The following is a 16,375-nucleotide window of genomic DNA, read 5'->3' as shown; positions in this document are numbered from 1 at the left end:
AGACTCTCAGGAGTCTAGATAGGATTATCCAGAGATTCCGGGCTAATGTCAGAAAGTGGTCTAGTATTCGAGGGAGGGGGAGGACGAGATGACAAAGGTTGAATGCTCAGAATAATTCCAAGTTAAACACCTTGGTCCTCAAGTGATTGTGGAAATTCAAGAAAAGACTCCTCAAATGATCTTTCAGATAGAGAAGAGGAAGAGGAACTAGGCAAACCTGATGGTTGAGCCACGATGACTTTGTCTCAATTAACTAGAAGAGAGAGATTGATTCCAAGGCTTTGGAAATGTATTTAAAGGTATACTCACGATGTATTCAAGTTCCCACACTTCTGCTAGCATGTCATAGCCTCAACAATGGAAGTTTTAAGGCTTCTTCCCTTTAGTCTCAAACCAAACCAAACAAACTATTCTCCCTCAAACATAAACTAGAGAGCTACAAGCTATAGATGTCTTGCTGATTATTCAAGCTCCAAAAATACTAAGACTGAAAACTAGTGTAGCTTGTAAAAGGAGGGGTTTATATATCTTGGATGGAGGTGAGATGGTTCCTATTATCATGGGAGAAGGCCTTATCTCTTGGATTGGTTCCATCCTAATAGGGGAAAGGAGCCCAAACTGACTTCCTCGGCTCCATCCAGCCTAACCATTTACCATACTTTCGTTACGAAGCTTCTAGACCTGGAAGCTTCGACTCCATATTTAAAAAACTTGCTAAAAGAGGATCGACGTGACTAAGAAAAGGCTTAGTAGCATCGTACGATGTTATTCCTGGTTTTAATCTCTGCAAATCAGCGCGAGGAGGAAACTGGTCATTAACGCCGGTCTTGTAAACTGGGGAAAAAGGAAGATTCTTGGGAAATAATGCAAAAGGGAATCATTCTACTCATGAAGAGGGACATAATGGGAGTTTCTTAATGATGGGAAAGCCTGTAGGGTTCACTGTAGAGGTCCTCTAAGATCGTGAAATGGGGAGTACAGGGACAGTGAAAAAATGTTATGTAACAGCCCCTGCCTATGGCTACGAGATTGTCGCAAACCCCAAAAAAATGTCGTTTAGGGGGTCAAAACTGCTCGGGAAGTTTAGGACCCAAAAAAATGCTAAGAACAATAAATGTTGAAATGAACAAGGAAACAGATGAAATTGACTGGGGGGTCTAGGTGGAATAGGTAGGTGGCCACCAATATCCAACTAGATCATTCCTCCCCCCTTAGGAAGTAATGGTCCCCATTGCGTGCAAAGCCTCCATGAGGTGAGGAAATTTTTGTTGAACCTGGTCCTTGGTGAACCGCATTCCCTAATGAAGGAGTTGGCCTACTTTGACAATTCGATATAGTCAATCCTCTTTTGGTGAGTGTTCTTGATCTATGTGTCCATGATCTGATCAATTGTGGCTTATTCCATGCAGTTCGTGTTGAGCTTTGTTGGTGTGATTTGTTCTGCAATATCAGATGTGTCCAAAAATGGTGGAAAGTATGGCTGAAGGCGATCTACATTGAACACTAGGTGCAGACCAAGGAACAATGGGATGCTGAGCTCGAAGGCATTGTCACCAACGACCATAGTGATGGTGTATGGCCCATATCAGAGCAAGGCGCTCCTTCTGTAAATGTAGCCAAACTTTTTTGCCCACCCTGAACTTGTGCGGGACTCGATGTTGATCATGGCGTTACTTGTACATAACATTGGATCTATCCAATATATCATGGACCTGCTGGCAGATGTGTTGAATGCACTCAATGAAGTTATTATCCCTTTTAGCTTCAAACTGAACGTGAACCAAATCTACCTGAGTGGCTGCAAATGGTATGGCCACATCAATGGGGCATAATGGCTGAAATCCCAACCCTACTTGAAAGGGGTTGTGGCATGTTGAGTTATGGAGAACTATGTTGTAGTTGTGTTGGACATAGGGGATACTTTCATCCCATGTGTGTGGATGCTTCGAGTTGTACATGCGTAGAATGTGTACGATCATCCTGTTGACAACCTCTATTTGGCCATCAGTTTGGGGATGGAAAGTCGTGGACTTAGTAAGTTTTGTATCCAACATCGACCAGAGACTTGACCAAAATGCACTTAGGAATCTACTGTCCCGATCTAAGACAATGGAATATGGGATCCCAAAGTGTACCCATACTCGCTCAAAGAAGAGCTTAGCAGTGGCCTTCGCTATGATACTCTTCTTGCAATCCGCCATGATGGCCATCTTAGAGAATTTGTCGACGACCACAAAAATGCAATCATTGTTGTGCTTAGTAGAAGGAAGGCCCAACATGTAATCCATGGAGACAGATTCCCAAGTCTGGCTTAATACTATAGGGAAGGCGACACTGTTGGCTAACACGAAGATCTCATCCTTGGTGAAGCCACCCAATGGTGTATGGTTGTGGATGTGATATAGTCTTTAGGCCTAGCCACTTCACGATCTCTGATAAAATGAGGTTCTTTTGGCTCCCGGTGTCGATAATGAACTGCAGCGGAAAACACTTCACACACATATGTGAGTGGAATAGGCGTTCCCCCTCCTCTGGATATTCAGGCTCAATCTTCTGGATCTTGGTGGTGGCCATGGTGGCATTGGTCTCTGCATCAATGATCTGCTTCCATTTGTTAGTTCTCTTATCGGGTACTGATTCAGAGTTGGAACCTGCGTTTGATTCAGAAGCGTTCAGCTCGACCACTAGTGACTGCTTGACCTGACAGTCACTTGTATTATGAGTGGATCTCTTATGGAACTCACACTATTTTCTTGTGTCCTTATTCATCTTCGGGGTGTTGTTATCTGCTTATGGCTTAGATGGGCTATCCTGGGTAGTGTCACCCTGGCTTGGTCCTTTGTTCTATGATTTGGGGGCGCCTTTTCCTTGTTTTCGATTCACAGATCCAAATTCCTACTTCTGTTTAAACTTTTTCTCAATATTGACAGTGTATCGATACGTCGTGCTAAGCAAGGAAATGTCCAGGAACTCCATCTCGTCCTAGATATACTTGTGTAGAAAGTCGCGGTACTTGAGAACCAAATGCCGCTCAGTATCTTTGATACCCAGCTTCGTGCGAAGGGTATGGAAAGTATTTGTGGACTCTGACACATCTTGGTCCCTTCCCTGCCAAAGCGTGGTCCACTTTATGTATTTTCCTTCAGAGCTCTCGATAAGGTAATATTGTTCCATGATGGCATCTCAGAAATAATTCCAAGTGGGTTTGACTAAAATTAGTGACGGTTCACTCTCGTCCTTTTGGCTAGGAGTAGTTAGAGGAGTATACAGGGCTTGCTTCTTGATGGTTGGTTTGGCAATGATGCAGGCGATGTAGGATCTAATGTACTTCCCAACATCTTGACGAAGTTTCGACCAATAAAAATACTTCTGCAATACTGCCACTGTTTTCTCTACTCCAAAATGTCTAGCGACCCGACTGTAGTGCGCCTCCCAAATCATCTTGGCATGCTCACTTGAAGGAACACAAATGTGTCCTAGGTGGCATAACAGTGCATCCTGAAGGTGAAATTTTGGAACTTGCTTCCCTTCCAGGAGTGTTTGGTATATGCTGTCGAATTTTGGATCACTCTTGTAAAGAAGCGACCACCCCGATGTCTCATAGCCACAAGAGTCGAGCACAGTGATCAGCGCCATGACTAGTGGCCGGCTAAGGAAATCAACAACATTATTGGTGTTTCCCTTCTTATACTTAATGTTCAAATGGAACTGTTGCAAATAGGTGTACCATTTTTTATGGTGATCGTTCTGCAACTTCCCTTGTGTATGTATCAAGTGTAAAGTCAGTGGTTTTTGTGGATGACCGTTTCCTTCCCCATACTATAATGCTTCCATTCACAGCGGGCTTGCACAATGGAATACATTTCTTTATCGTAAGTGGGGTAATTTTGGACTGTGTCTAAAGTGTCTCACTGTGGTAAGCCACTGGATGCCCATGCTGAGTAAGAACCGCACCAATAACATAGTTGGAGGCATCTATCTCAATCTCAAGTGGTTGTTGCGGGTCTAGTAATGTGAGCACTGATGTAGAACAGAGGCAATTCTTCAACTCAGAGAACGCTTGTTACTGGGTTTCTCACCAATTTTTTTTTTTCTTTCACTCCACCCTTGGTGACTTGACTTAAAGGACAAGTGATATGAGAGAACCCCAACAAGAACCTACAGTGGAATTTGGCAAGACCTAAAAAGATGCGTAGCTCTATTGGAGTGGTTGGGGCTGGCCAATCCCAAATGACTTGTATGTTGGATGGTCCACATGTACACCATGCTTATCAATGATGTACCCCATATATTGAACCTGGGTCAGGCCAAAGGTGCATTTCTCCAAGTTAGCACACAACTTGTGTTGGCACAGGGTTTGAAGGACCTGTCGAATATGGTGGAGGTGCTCTTCCAAACTCTGGTTGAAGATCAAGATGTCATCTAAATGCATCACCACAAATGCATTGGTGAAGGGTCACAAGATGTCGTACATCAGTATCATGAAGGTTGCAGGGGCGTTCGTCAATCCGAACGGCATGACCAACCATTTGAAAAGGCCCTTCTTGGATTTGACGACAGTCTTCCACACATCGGAGGGTTCGATAGGAACCTTGTGATAACCTGACTTCAAGTCAATATTGCTGAAATATTTGGTCCCCTTGAGCTGGTCCAGAAGGTCATCAATGCACGGGATTGGGTACCTATTCCCGACAGTGATCTTGTTCAGCACACGATAGTCAATACAAGGCCTCCAGGTCCCATCCTTCTTTTGTACCAATACAATCGAGCTCCCACAAGGTAATGATCTTGGCCTGATGTACCCTTTCTGTAATAGTTCATGAATATGCCTCTTGATCTCATCGTTCTCTAGAACAGAGAGTCGATAGATCGGTCCATTGGGCAGCGGCGCACTCGGGGTCAGATCGATGGAGTGCTTGACCTGACAGTGCAGAGGTACCCTTGTGGGTGAGGTGAAAATATCCTTGTACTCCTCCATGACCTTGTCCATTTGTTGCTGTTGTGCAGAGGAGCCCTGCCTGGAAGCCATGGCCACAACCTTCTTCTTGCCCTGGGGGCAAATCTCAAGGAAAACAAATTTCCTGGTCTAGGAAATGATCTTACTACATTGCTTTACAGTGATTAAAGAGATGGCAGTAGGCGGGGCTACAACCAGTATCCTGTACAACTTATTAGCCAAAGTAATAATCATAGAGCGAGGTCTAGACTCATATAAAACATGTTGCTTCCACAAGTATGGTTTTCCTAACAATACATCACAAACTTCAAGAGGAGCAATGACACACAGTACATCATCCGTGAAGGGCTTGGTGTTGTAGGGAAGGCGACACTACTAGCTAACATGAAGATCTCGTCTTTGGTGAAGCCACCCGATGGTGTACAAATGTGGATGTGCTATAGACTTTAGGTCCATCTGCTTCACAGCCTCTACTGAAATGAGGTTCTTTTGGCTCCCACTATCAACAATGAACTACAACAGAGAACCCTTCACCCAAATCTGTGAGTGGAAGAGGTGTTCCCCCTCCTCTGAATCTTTAGGCTCAATCTTCTGGATCTTGGTGGTGCCCACGGTAGCACTTGGCTCTACACCAATGATCTACTTCCCTTTGTCAGTTCCATTATTGGGTTCTGATTCAGAGTCAGAAACTGCATTTGACTTGGAAGCCTTTAGCTCGGCCACCAATGATTGCTTGGCTCGACACTCACTTGTATTGGGAGTAGAGATCTCATGGAACTCACACCATTTTCCCGTGCCCTTCTTCGTCTTCGGGGTGTTGTTATTTTCTTGCAGCTTCGGCAGGTTGTCCTGGGTAGTGTCGCCTTGGCTTGGTCCTTTGTTCTATGTTTTGGGGGAGCCTTTTCCTTGTTTTGGATTCGCAGATCCAAAGTCCCACTTCTTATGTTTAAACTTTTGGTCAATCTTGATAGCGTACCGATATGTCGTGCCAAGTGAGGAAATTTCCAGGAACTCCATCTCATCCTAGATGTACTTCTGTAGACAGCTGCAGTACTTGAGCACCAAATGCCGCTTAGTATCCTTGATACCCAGCTTCAAGTGAAGGGTATGGAAAGTATTTGTGAACTATAGCACATCTTGGTCCCTTCCTTGCCGTAGCGTGGTCCACTTTATGTATTTGTCTTCATAGCTCCCGACAGGGTAATATTGTTCCTTGATGGCATCTCAGAAAGAATTCCAAGTGGGTGCGACTGAAAATAGCAAGGGTTCACTCTCGTCCTTTTGTTCATAGTAGGTTTCTCACCAATCCTTGAGGTGTGGGATGACTTTAAGAAGTGAAAAAGTAATCTTCTCCCAATTGGAAAAGTCATGAATTGAAAAATATCCTTCCAATAGATTTAACCATTTATCTATAGTGTCTGCATCTATCAGGCCTTCGAATATGGGAATATCGAAGTTAACTTGTACCTTAAAAGGAGTGGCACCTCTAGAGTGGTTGTTGGATGAAGATGCATTGCCTGTGGGTATTCGTTGAAGGATCTATGAAAATTTATCCATCATCACGTCCCTCTATCACTCAAGAGCTTCCTGGAGCAACATTTTGAAAGGATCTCCTACCCCCTCGTCTTTCTTTTCTTCTACCATGGGAGTTCATGGAGTTTTGTGAAGCTGATATTACAATGGTTCAACTAGATCAAGCCCTAACTCCTTATACCCTGACCTGGTTGGGGAAATGCAAAGAAAAATATAGAAAGAGCCAACCGCTCTTATACTATTGATCCAAACTTAAACATGAACACAACAACTTACAGATATAATCATAAACACATAGATGCAGCAGAAAAACACTTCATTTCATTAATTAAAAAAAGTATTGAACTATGCTTACAAACAAAATGTGGCAGCTACATGCCTCTGAACTGTGTTACAATGAGGCTCAAAGGCTATTTATTATTGGAAAACCTGAGAAAACCCTAACCCCAAGAGATGTAACACCAAGAGTTTGTGGGCCCCATTGGGGTTAGTAGGGCAACTAACTTTCAGGGTTGTAACTTGGTCATATTATCTCCATTTGGTATGTATGATACCTTGTTGGAAAGGTCTCTCTAAGTACTACAATTTTCATTGCAGGCCCTTGCAAATGGCTAGGTGACTGTCGCAGACCCCAAAAAAATGTCGTTTAGGGGGTCAAAACTGCTCCAGAAGTTCAAGACCTGAAAAACTGCTAAGAACAGTAAATGCTGAAATGAACAAGGAAACAAATGAAACTGACTGGGGGGCCTAGGTGGAATAAGTGGGTGACCACCAATATCCAACTAGATCATTCCTACCCCTTAGGAAACAATGGTCCCCATTGCGTGCAAAGCCTCCATGAGGTGAGGAAATTTCTGTTGAACCTGGTCCCTAGTGAACCACTTGCCCTGGTGAAGGAGTTGGCCTGCTTTGACAACTCGATATAGTTGTATCCTCTGTTGGCGAGTGTTCTTGATCTGTGTGTCCATGATCTGATTAGTTGTGGCCTATTCCATTAAGTTTGGGTTCAGCTTTGTTGGTTTGAGTTGTTCTGCAATGTCAGATGCGTCCAACAATGGTGGAAAGTATGGCCGAAGGTGATCTACATTGAACATTGGGTGCCACACCAAGGAATGGTGGGATGCTGAGCTCGAAGGAATTGTCCTTGATAGCCTTGGTGATGGTGTATGACCCATATTGGAGCAGGTGAAGCTTGCGGTGGGGTCCAGTAAGTCACTCCTTCGTCAAATGTAGCCAAACTTTATCGCCCACTTGGAACTTGTTCGACACTCAATGTTGATCATGGCACTTCTTGTACTTAGCATTGGCTTTATCCAATATATCATCGACCTGCTAGAGGATGTGTTTAATGCGCTAAATGAGGATGTTAGCCCTTTCAGCTTTGAACTAAATGTGAGGATATCATCTACCTGAGTGGTTGCAAATGGTATGGCCACATCAATGGGGCATAATGGCTGAAATCCCAACCCTACTTGAAAGGGGTTATGTCCTGTTGAGATGTGGAGAGATTTGTTGTAGCTGCGTCGAACATAGGGGAGACTTTCATCCCACGTGCATGGATGCTTCAAGTTGTACATGCACATAATGTGTACGATCATCCTGTTGACAACGTCTGTTTGGCCATCAATTTGGGGATGGAAAGTCATGGACTTAGTAAGTTTTGTATCCAACATCGACCAGAGACTTGACTAAAATGCACTCAAGAATTTGTTGTCCTGATCTGAGGCAATGGAATGTGGGATCCCAAAGTGTACCCATACTCACTCACAGAAGAGCTTAGTATTGGCCTTTGCTGTGATACTCTTCTTGCAGGCCGCCATGATCGCCATCTTAGAGAATTTGTCGACGACCACAAAAATGAAATCGTTGCCATGCTTAGTAGAAGGAAGGCCCGACATTTAATCCATGGAGACATATTCCCAAGGTTGGAGAGGAGTAGGTAGAGGAGAATACAGGCCTTGCTTCTTGATGGTTGGTTTGGCACTGGCATAGGCAGTGCAGGATCTAATGTACTTCCCTACATCCTAATGAAGATTCGGCCAATAAAAATACTTCTGCAATACTGCCATTATTTTCTCTACTCCAAAATGTCCAACGGCCCGACTATAGTGTGCCTCCCAATTATCTTGGCACACTCACTTGAAGGAACACAAATGTATCCCATGTGGCATAACAGTGCATCTTGAAGGTGAAAAATTGGAACTTGCTTCCCTTCTAGGAGTGTCTGGTATATGCTGCTAAATTCTTGATCGCTCTTGTAAAGATGCGACCACCCTGAAGTCTCATGCCCATAGGAGTCAAGCACAATGATCAACGCCATGATGGGTGGTCGGCTGAGGCAATAAACAACATTATTAGTGTTTCCATTCTTATACTTAATGTTCAAATGGAACTGTTGCAAATAGGTAGACCATTTCTGATGGCGATCATTCTGCAAATTCCCTTGTGTCTGTATGAATTGTAGAGGTTGGTGGTCTGTGTGGATGACTGTTTCCTTCCCCAAAATGTAATTCTTCCATTGACGGCAGGCGTGCACAATGGAATACATTTCTTTGTCGTAAGTGGGGTACTTTCAGACTGTGTTTGAAAGTGTCTCAATGTGGTAAGCCATTGGATTCCCATGCTGAGAAAGAATCACACCAATAGCATAGTGGCATATGTCTCAATCTGAATTGGTTATTGCAGGTTTGGTAATGTGAGCACTGGTGCAGAACATAGGAGATTCTTGAACTCTGATAACACTTGTTGTTGGGTTTCCAACTAAAAAATATTTGCTTTCACTCCGCTCTTGGTGACTTGACTTAAAGGCCAACTGATATGAGAGAACCCCAACATGAACATATGGTAGAAATTGACAAGACCCAAAAAGCTGCGGAGCTCTGTTAGAGTGGTTCGGGCTGGACAATCTCGAATGACTTATATCCTGGATGGGTCCACATGTACACCCTTCTCATCAATGATGTACCCTAGATATTGAATTTGGGTCAAGACAAAGGTGCATTTCTCCAAGTTAGCACACATCTTGTGTTGGTGTAGGGTTTGAAGGACCTGTCAAATATGGTGGAAGTGTTCTTCCCAAATTTGGTTGAAGATCAAGATTTCATCTAAATACACCTACCACAAATGCATTGGTGAAGGGTCGTGAGATGTCATTCATCGATCTCATGAAGGTTGCAAGGGCATTCGTCAATCTGAATGGCATGGCCATCCATTCGAAGAGGCCCTCCTTGGATTTGAGGCAGTCTTCCACACATCAGAGGGTTCGATAGGAACCTGGTGATAATCTAACTTCAAGTCAATCTTGCTAAAATATTTGGCCCCCTTGAGCTGGTTTAGAAGGTCATTAATCCATGATATTAGGTACCTATTCCGGATAGTGATCTTGTTCAGCGCTCAATATTCAATACAAATTCTCCAGGTCCCATCCTTCTTCTGTACCAATACAATCGGGATCCCACAAGGTGATGAGCTTGGCCTGATGTTCCCTTTCTACAATAGTACCTGAATCTGCCTCTTAATCTCATCATTCTCCATAACAGAGTGTCGATAGATCAGTCCATTGGGCAGCGGCATGCCCGGGGTCAGATCGATGGAGTGCTTGACCTGACAGTGCAGAGGTACCCCCGTGGGTGAGGTGAAAATATCCCTGTACTCATCCACGACATTGTACATCTGTTGTTGTTGTGTAGAGGAGCCCTTTGTGGAAGTCATGGCCATAACCTTGTTCTTTCCCTGGTGGCGAATCATAAGGAAAACAAATATCCTAGTATGGGAAATGATCTTACTGCATTATTTTGCAGTGATCAAAGAGATGGCGGTAGGTGGGGCTACCTCTGGTATCCTGTACAACTTATTAGCCAAAGTTATAATCATAGAGCGAGGTCTAGACTCATATACAACACTTCACTTCTCCATGTATGGTTGTCCTAATAATATATCATAAACTTCAAGAGGAGCAACATTACACAATACCTCATTTGTGATGGGCTTAATACTGTAGGGAAGGCGACACTGTTGGCTAACACAGAGATCTCGTCCTTGGTGAAGCCACCCAATGGTGTATAGTTATGGATGTGATATAGTATTTAGGCCTAGCCGCTTCATGATATTTGATAAAATGAGGTTCTTTTGGCTCCCGGTGTCGACAATGAACTGCAGCGGAAAACACTTCACACACATATGTGAGTGGAATAGGCGTTCCCCCTCCTCTGGATATTCATGCTCAATCTTCTGGATCTTGGTGGTGGCCATGGTGGCACTGGTCTCTGCATCAATGATCTGCTTCCCTTTGTCAGTTCTCTTATCAGGTATTGATTCAGAGTCGGAACCTGCGTCTGATTCAAAAGCCTTCAGCTCGGCCACTAGTGGCTGCTTGACCTGACAGTCACTTGTATTACGAGTGGATCTCTTATGGAACTCACACTATTTTCATGTGTCCTTATTCATCTTTGGGGTGTTGTTATCTACTTATGGCTTAGATGGGCTATCGTGGGTAGTGTCACCCTGGCTTGGTCCTTTGTTCTATGGTTTGGGGGTGCCTTTTCCTTGTTTTTGATTCACAGATCCAAATTCCTACTTCTTCTGTTTAAACTTTTGCTCGATATTGACAATGTAATGATACGTTGTGATGAGCAAGGAAATGTCCAGGAACTCCATCTCGTCCTAGATATACTTGTGTAGACAGTCGCGGTACTTGAGAACCAAATTCCGCTCAGTATCCTTGATACCCAGCTTCGTGCGAAGGGTATGGAAAGTATTTGTGAACTCTGACACATCTTGGTCCCTTCCCTACCATAACGTGGTCCACTTTATGTATTTTCCTTCAGAGCTCCCGACAAGGTAATATTGTTCCATGATGGCATCTCGGAAAGAATTCCAAGTGGGTGTGACTAAAAATAGTGAGGGTTCACTCTCGTCCTTTTGTTCACAATAGGTTTCCCACCAATCCTTGACATGTGGGGCGGCTTTAAGAAGTGCAAAAGTAACCTTTTCTGAATTGGAAAAGTCATGAACTAAAAAATATCCTTCCAATAGAATTAACCATTTATCTACGATGTTTGAATCTATCAGGCCTTCGAATATGGGAATATCAAAGTTAACTTGTACCTTAAAAGGAGTGACACCTCCAAAGTGGCTTCTGGATGAAGGTGCATCGCCTATGGGTAGCCGTCGAAGGATCTGGGCAAACCTATCCATCATCACGTCCCTTTATCACTTGAGGGCTTCCTCGAGCAACATTTTGAAAGGATCTCCTGTCCCCTCATCTTTCTTTTTTTCCGCCATGGGAGGTCGTCTGGTTTTGCGAGGCTGATCTTACAATGGTTCAACCAAATCAAGGCCTAACTCCTTATACCCTGACCTCATTGGGGACATGCAAAGAAAAACAAAGAAAGAGCAGACTGCTCTGATACCACTGATCTGAGCTTAAACAGGAATGCAACAACTTATAGATATAATCATAAACACAGAGATGCAGTAGAAAAATACTTCATTTCATTAATAGAAAAATATTGAACTATACTTACAAACATAATGGAAATAAGATAGCTCGGGCGATGGTAGCTTATCTTTGAGAAGCGATGTGGCAACTACATACCTCTGAATTGTGTTACAATGAGGCTCAAGGGCCTAATTATTAATAGAAAACATGAGAAAACCATAACCAACCAAAACCCTAACCCCATGAGATGTAACACCAAGAGTTTATGGGCCACGTTGGGGTTAGTTTGGTAGCCAACTTCCCGGGGTCATAACTTGGTCATATTATCTCTGTTTGGCACGTACGATACCTTGTTGGAAAGGTCTCTCTAAGTACTATATGTTTTGCTATAGGTCCACAGCTCCTACAAATAGCTACAAGCTTGCCACGAACCCCAAAAAACGTCATTTAGGGGGTCAAAACTGCTCCGGAAGTTCAGGACCCAAAAAACTACTAAAAATAGTAAATGCTGAAATGAACAAGGAAATGGATGAAACTGACTAGGAAGTCTAGGTGGGATAGGCGGGTGGCCACCAATATCCACCTGGACCATTTATATCTTCATCAAGAACGATGTTGTGACTGCACCTGTATGCCAAGATAGTGTGTTACTAGGAGTTCCTTCCATCATGCTGAGATAATGTGTTACTGTGAGATTCGTCCATCATGACGAGACAATGTATTACTATGAGATCCTTCCATCATGCCTATATAGTGTGTAGTACATTAGGATTCTGAGATCATCCTTACTTCAGTTATGACAACACTGAGAGCATCAACCCTGTGAGCATCACCTGATGCATTGAGTGCTAAGTGAACTATTCAAAAATCATGAGAAATTAATCAGTTATGACTACCTCTCATGGAAATGGTCATAGATGAATGACTTACTTAATGCAGTTGAATCCCAAAATGATATCTAACACTGAGATTTTTACTAAGAAGGAGACTGTGTTCTTCGTGACACCTACATGCCAAGAGTATCTCACTGTATTACCCATATGAAATTGCAGTGATACTTCTCCATTCGAGATCCTCAATTGCTGCCCTAATCCGAAATTCCTACACCTCTTGTAACCATCTGAGATTACAGAGAAGTTAAAGGTTTCTTGGATTTTTGTGGTGACCCCAACGGGGTATTTTATAGTGGTTCTACCTCCATTAATAAGCTGACATGTCACCTTTAACTGTTGCTTATCCACATATGAGTTGAAGTCTCATTTAAATATATTTTGAGGCCGACATGATTCCCTTCTTCATCGTTTAGCTTGCAGACTTCTTCTTGTCTTGTCTTGGAGGATTGTGCTTGTCTTGGAGGGCCTTTTATACTAGTATACATTTACATAGAGGCTCAAGAAGAGATCCTTATACATGACTTTGATTCTTTGATTTTCCTAGACTTATGAAATGAGCAAGAAACTCATTCCTATAATTTACAAAAATAATATTTTTTTTTCTTGACAAGTACAAAGATAAAAATTACATTTGTAAATACTGAACCTAGTTACACTTCTTTCAACACTCCCTCTTAACTATGGAGGTATTTATAATGGTACTTGGTCATTCTCAATCTAAAGAATTTCTCATAAGAAGAATCACATTGATAACCCATTTGTATAGCATCATAATAACCAACATTGTTTCCATAGTAAGGTATGACTGACAAATTTATCTCTCATTAGATCATAGCACAATGTTGGCGAGACCAATGACTATAGACACCTTCATCATTGTATCTCAAGGTACATACCCACTCGATTTTTCACTGAGTATGACCTTCTAGGACTATTCTTATCTTGAGTTCCCAAACCTCAAGGAATATCGGTCCTCTTGCCTACTCTTGTCTTAGATGACCTACACATCCTCAAAGAGCATTGGATGCCATATGATTACCCAATCCTCCATTCTTTCTTCCAAAGTGAAGACAATGTTGTGTCTATCTCTCCCTCTCAACTAGGGAGGATATCATGTGTTTACATTTCTGTTCATGGCCTTCACCTAGACTTACAACTATTAGTCCTGGTCTAGTGAATGACACATGAAATAGAAAACTCAACTGTCACTACTTTTTAATTAGGCGTGATCTAATCCAAGCTCCCTCTTGGTTAGGGACTTGTCAGAGCTTCCTCTTAGCTAGGGACTCTTCTATACATCAACAACTTCTTCTTCGTGGGTCCTTCAACTGCTTGATCAACTTCTCTTTAATGTCATGAAATTCAGTTGAGCTTCTTCCTTGTAGGGCCACAACCATTGATCACTTTCCTCCTTCTTTCGTCATGTCATTCCTTTCTTCATGGAAAGTGGCATTCTTCATATCTAGAAACTTCATCATATGGATACTTCTTCATTATGCTTCTTCTATCCACCATAAGAATGCTAGTTGTACTTGTATTTACAACTCTTGTTCGAGTAGCCCTGCATTATCCAGATATTATTCAAGAAATTAAAAATCATATTACATCAAATCATACCTTACGAGATGCCTCTTCATCATGACATATTTATGTAGGTATCAACATCTAACATACGTGTTGACAGAACTCCCAAAGATATCCATTGTCAAGGGTCCTCATATTTTCCATTAGAGTCTTCATATCTTTCCTGGAGATTTTCTATTCAAGTCTTCTTGATCTTTTGGATGTTGATTACCTTCATTAGGGTTGCATATCTCACGATCTCTTCCTTCTCCACACATTCCATTCTCAGGTTCTTTTAATCAGAGTTTCTTAGTTGTGATCAACCACCTCATACTTCATATGAGGACATATTATGTTGATTTCATCTAGTGTGTCTTATGCCTTCTTGCATCCTTTCAGAGGAGGAGATCATTTTTCTCTTAATCATGCTTCTCAAGATAGAAGTAATGATCCATGTTACTTGAAACCATGTGACATGACATTATAATATTAAACACAAGCATACATACCTTGTTTTACCTTTAGGTCATCTAGGCTTCTTCCAGCAACTTCCTTGATTGAAGTTTCTTCAACCTCTTGATCTTCTTTTCATCTTATGTCACCATAACATCATCCACGAATTCCACAAATTGGATTTCTTGATGAAAAACTTGCTTCCTCTCTAGATTAGTGAACCCTCCTATGAGGATTCCATCAGAGAATATTGAGGATCTTGTATATCCTCATTTGGCAGATGTTTCCTTTTTTGTCTTGATGTATGATGAGCCTTGTCTTGGATGAATTCTCCCCTTCCTTCAATGTCCAATGATGTTCCCAAGAGCTATATCCTTCAAGTTTGTATGTCATGGATTTTGTCCTTCATGATTCCCATGGTGATGTCATGAGCTCTTGTTTCTAATGCTTCCATGATGCCATGATGCATCATATTATCATTGTCATATCTTATAACAAAAGCTTATGATAGGACCCTTTTGTGAGGGATACTATCCAAATCATAGTAGAGATCTATTACTCCCTCTTTCCTTGGCCCTTTTCTTCAGCTTCCTCCATCTATCCAATGATATGAGCTTCCATAATTTTAGCTATACCTATTCTGCCTTGTTTGAGGACCAAACTTCCCTTTCCTTTCTGCACATGATTTAGTCCTTTACCCTTCAATACTTTTTCCATCAACTTGTCTTTCTCTATTTAACATAGAGACCATAAGTTGTTGAATGAGGTAACCTTCTTATCCCATGGATATTTGTTATCTTGATTATTTGTTAGTTCATTATGGTTATCTTCCTTTCTATGTCTTGTAGGTGGAGGATATCCTACATCCTTTGATACCCTTACTTTCATGTATATCAGATTTCATGTGACTTTCTTGATTGCATATTTAGAGAATGAGTTTATCTATATCTCTTCTATGTCTCCAATGTTGCTATATGAGGGGATCTTTCATAAGTATCCCTTTCCATGAATTCAAAGGAGACCTTTTGATATGCTCAATGACTTCAGCTATCTAGATGACTGTGTCTATCTTCCTTCTTCATGTAAGGAATATTGATGACCCATTCAACTTCATAGATGTCCTTGCAATCATGAAGTCATTTAACAAAACTTGATTATAGAATGAAAAGATACTTACTTGTCATGTGAAGATGAAATCTTCACCTTGATGCTTTCTTGAATGATCTCCTTCAATGAGATTCTTCCTTGAGTTGTCTGGTACAATTGAGTTTCAAAATATTTCTTCAGACTTCCTTGCATTGTTTAGCACCAAACATTTTTGCTTTTATAATATGTTGAGATTACTTAATTCCTTGATTGTGAGGGCATGATATCGAAATCAAGAATTTTTTAGAGCATTGTCATGATGCCCATTCGAGATGTGGCATTGTGTTCTCCTTCTGAAGTGATATTGTTGTAATGTATGATGTGATTGTATATCCTTGTGGCCTTGTTGTGATGCTCCTTGTTGGAGTAGAACCTTGCTTGAGTTGACTA

Source organism: Pinus tabuliformis, chromosome 6, assembly GCF_031772625.1.
Source record: "Pinus tabuliformis cultivar Carrire ecotype Pingquan chromosome 6, CPIR1, whole genome shotgun sequence".
In the NCBI taxonomy this organism is placed as follows: domain Eukaryota; kingdom Viridiplantae; phylum Streptophyta; class Pinopsida; order Pinales; family Pinaceae; genus Pinus; species Pinus tabuliformis.
The sequence above is the reverse complement of the archived record's forward strand: the minus strand, read 5'-3'. Positions refer to the sequence as shown.